Raw genomic sequence first — 4,715 nt, forward strand, 5'->3', positions numbered from 1 at the left:
AGGTGTCAAGGATTTAATTTTATTTGGATCCACAATCAACAGCCATGGAAGCAGTAGTCAAGAAATCAGAAGACACATTGCATTGGGTAAATCTGCTGCAAAGGACCTCTTCAAAGTGTTGAAGAGCAAAGATATCACCCTGAAGACTAAGGTGCGACTGACCCAAGCCATGGTGTTTTCAATTGCATCATATGCATGTGAAAGCTGGACAATGAATAAGGAAGACCGAAGAAGAGTTGATGCCTTTGAACTGTGGTGTTGGTAAAGAATATTGAATATACCATGGACTGCCAAAAGAACGAACAAATCTGTTTTGGAAGAAGTGCGGCCAGAATGCTCCTTAGAGGCAAGGATGGCAAGACTGCATCTTACATACTTTGGACATGTTCTCAGGAGGGATCGGTTTCTGGAGAAGGGCATCATGCTTGGCAGAGTACAGGGTCAGCAGAAAAGAGGAAGACCCTCAACGAGGTGGATTGACACAGTGACTGCAACAATGAGCTCAAGCATAACAACGATTATAAGGATGGTGCAGGACTGGGCAGTGTTTGGTTCTGTTGTGCATAGGGTCATTATGAGTCGGAACTGACTCGACGGCACCTAACAACAACAACAGTTAATTGACATAACCATTTTCTGAAAATTGGTAATTCTACAGCCTGGAAACCATTGGATGTGAAATAAAACACAAGGACGGAAGGTAGCCAAGGATATTGGCTCATGTTTTTACTATGTGAACATAAAAAGAAAACAAAACTTGAATTAGAGACCTCTAGAACTTTTTTTTTTTTTTTTTTTAGAACATTAGAATCATGGATGGCAAGACTTTGTCTCACAAACTTCAAACACGTTATCAGGAGCAGCCAACCCCTGGATAAGGACTTCATGCTTGGTAGGGTAGAGGATGAGCAAAAAAGAGGAAGACCCTCAATGGGATGAGTTGACATGATGGCTGCAAAAATGGGCTCAAGCATAACAATTGTGAGGATGGCAGAGGACTGGGCAGTGTTTTGTTCTGTTGTACATAGGGTCACTATGAGTTGGAACCAACTCGATGGCACCTAACAACAACAGAACATTGAATAGTATACTTTGTCTTCTCAAGCCTCTTTTGAAATCTTCTGTTCAGCTCTTCATTTCTTCCATTCACTTTAGCTACTCTACGTTCAAGAACAAGTTTCAGAGTCTGACATCTATTTTGGTCTTTTCTTTCTTTCCTGTCTTTTTAATGACCTCTTGCTTTCTTCATGTATGATGTCCTTGATGTCATTCCACAACTTGTGTGGTCTTTGGTCATTAGTATTCAATGTATCAAATCTATTCTTGAGATGGTCTCTAAATTCAGGTGGGATATGCTTAAGGTCATACTTTGACTCTCGTGGACTTGTTTTAATTTCCTTCAGCTTCATCTTCAACTTACTTACATGCGAGCAATTGATGATCTGTTCCATAGTTGGCCACTATTCTTATTTTGACTGATGATGTTCAGCTTCTCCATCTACTCTTTCCACAGATGCAGTTGATTTGATTTCTGTGTATTCCATCTGGTGAGGTCCACGCATATTGTCACCATTTATGTTGTTGAAAAAAGATGTTTTTAATGAATAAGTTGGTCTTGCAAAATTCTATCTTGTGATTTCTGGCATTAAGGCCATATTTTCCAACGACAGATCCTACTTAGTTTCCAACTTTAAAATTCCAGTAACCGGTAATTATCAATGCATCTTGATTGTATTTTTGATCAATTTCAGACTGCAAAAGTTGGTAAAAATCTTCAATTTCTTCATCTTTGGCATTAGCCGTTGGTGAGTAAATTTGCATAGTAGTCGTATTAACTGGTCTTCTTTGTAGGTGTATGGATATCATCCATGCATTTGAATTATGCTGTTGGTGAAAAATACTGAATATACTGTGGACTTCGAGAAGAACGAACAAATCTGTCTTGGAAGAAATACTACCAGAATGCTCCTTAGAAGCAAGGACGGTGAGATTTCGTCTCACATGCTTTGGACATGTTATCAGGAGGGACCTGTCCCTGGAGAGAGACATCATGCTTGGTAGAGTAAACGGTCAGTGAAAAAGAGGAAGAACCTCTACTAGATGGATTGACACAGTGGCTGCAGCAATGGGCTCACACATAGTAACAATTGTGAGGATGGCACAGGACTAGGCAGTGTTTTGTTCTGTTGTACATACGGTCAACATACTGGATGGCACTTAACAACAACAACAGAACATCGAGCATGAGTGCATTTCTCATCTAATCAAGATGGAGTGATAGGCATTGAATTCACTCTCCCACCTGAAACAAAGTACAAAATATATGTAATATATGAAATAATAGTTTTCAAGACATTGTACCTCATACAACAAAGGACAGTGATTTCTGAGATAGTGTCTTACTTTTCTAGTGCTGCTACAACAAAAATACCACTACTGGATGGCTTTAACAAACAGAAGTCTATTCTCTCACAGTTTAGGAGGCTAGAAGTCCGAATTCAGGGTGTCAGCTCCAGGGGAAGTCTTTCTCTGTCTGTTGGCTCTGGAGGAAGGTCCTTGTCATCAATCTTCTCCTGGTCTAGGAGCTGCTCTGTGCAGGAACCCTGGATCCAAATGACATGCTCTACTCCCAGCACTGCTTTCTTGGTGGCATGAGGTCCCCTTGTCTCTCTGCTCACTTCTCTCTTTTATATCTTGAAAGAGATCGATTTAAAACACAACTTAATCTTGTAGATTTAGTCCTGCCTCATTAACATAACTGCCTCTAATCCCAGCTCATTAATATCATAAAACAAAAAAACCCAAACCCATTGCTGTTCAGTTGATTCTGACTCATGGTGACCCTATAGGACAGAGTAGAATGGCCCCATAAAGTTTCCAAGGAGTGCCTGGTGGATTCTAACTGCCAACCTTTTGGCTAGCAGCCATGGCTCTTAACCACTATACCACCAGGGTTTTAGGATTTACACAACATAGGAAAATTACATCAGATGACAAAATGGTGAACAATCACACAATATTGGGAATCATGGCCTAGCCAAGTTGACACACACTTTTAGGGGACACAATTTAATCCACAACAGATGGAAAGCAAATAAGGTAAACACTATGATTTTCCAGCTTCCTGCCTGTAGTTTCCAGACCACGGTGCAGGCATGAGGATGCAAACAGAGCCCAGTCATTTTCCTGAGTTGAGGAGATATAGCTGAGAATGTCAGGGATAAATGCAGCTGTACTTTGTAGGGAAGCATACCAGAGGAGAGCTGAACACAGAGCTCACAGATCTGCAGAGGGTGCCTGTTTTTTACTCCTCAGCTGAGTAATAATGATCACTGCATTCATATGGCTGGAGAAAGAACCCTCCAAAAGAATTAGAGGAAATAATCCCTAGTGCTCACATAGGATTGGAAATAGTTCCTGTTCCCACCATGCAGAGTAGAAAACCTCATAATTCATGGGACATTAGGCAGAATACTCTGAAGGGTTCTACCTCAGTGTTGTTAATAGTTGCCCTTGAGTCAGTGCCGACTCCTAGCGACTATATGTACAACATAACAAAATAATGCCTAGTCCTGTGCCATCCCACAATCATTGTTATGCTTGAGCTCATAGTTACTGTCACTGTGTCATTCTATCTTCTTGAGGGTCTTCCTGTTTTTTGCTGGTGCTCTACCAAGCATGATGTGCTTCTCCAGGGACTGGTCCCTCCTGAAAACATGTCCAAAGTATGTGAGACAAAGCCTCACCATTCTTGCTTTAACTGAGCATTCTGGCTATGCTTCTTCCAAGACAGACTTGTTTGTTTTCTGGCAGTGCATGGTATATTCAACATTCTTCACCAATACCATAACTCAAAGACATTGATTCTTCTTATGTTTTCCTTATTCATCTTCCAGCTTTTACAGGTGTATGAGGCGATTGAAAACATCATGGCTCAGGTCAGGTGTACCTTAGTCCTTAAAGTGACATCTTTGCTTTTTAACACTTTAAAAAGACTTTTTGCAGCAGATTTTCCTAATGCAATGCGTGCTTTGATTTCTTTCCTTTTTTTGTTGTTCTGCTTTGGGTGAAAATTTACAGCTTAAGTTAGTTTCTTGTACAAAAATTTCAGTGCATATCATTATGTGACCCTAGTTGCAATCCCTATAATGTGACGGCACACTTCCCCTTTCCGCCTGAGTTTCCCATGTCTATTCCACCAGCTCCTATCCCTTTCTGCCTTCTCATTCCACCCCCCGACAGGAGCTGCTGATTTAGTCTTGTGTATCTACTTGAACCAAGAAGAACATTGTTTATGAGTATTCTTTACCCGTATTATTTTGTGGTTTATAAAGTCTAATCTTTGTCTGAGAAGTTGGCTTCAGGAGTGGTTTTAGTTCTGGGGTAACAGAGTCTGGGGCCATATCTTCTGGGGTTCTTCCAGTCTCAGTCAGATCATTAAGTCTGGTCTTTTTACATTAATTTAAGTTCTGCACCCCACTTTTCTCCTGTTCAGTCATGGACTTTCTGTTGTGTTCCCTGTCAGGGCGGTCATTGGTGGTAGCCAGGCACCACCTACTTCTTCTGGTCTCAGGGTGATGGAGTCTCTGGTTTATGTGGCACTGTGGTTTGATTTCTTGACTGCTGTTTTCACGGGCATTGATTGTGGATCTAAATAAAATGAAATCCTTTATAACTTCAATATTTTCTCCATTTATCATGACGTTGCTAATTGG

The sequence above is a fragment of the Elephas maximus genome, chromosome 9 (assembly GCF_024166365.1).
Source record: "Elephas maximus indicus isolate mEleMax1 chromosome 9, mEleMax1 primary haplotype, whole genome shotgun sequence".
NCBI classification, from domain to species: Eukaryota; Metazoa; Chordata; class Mammalia; order Proboscidea; family Elephantidae; genus Elephas; species Elephas maximus.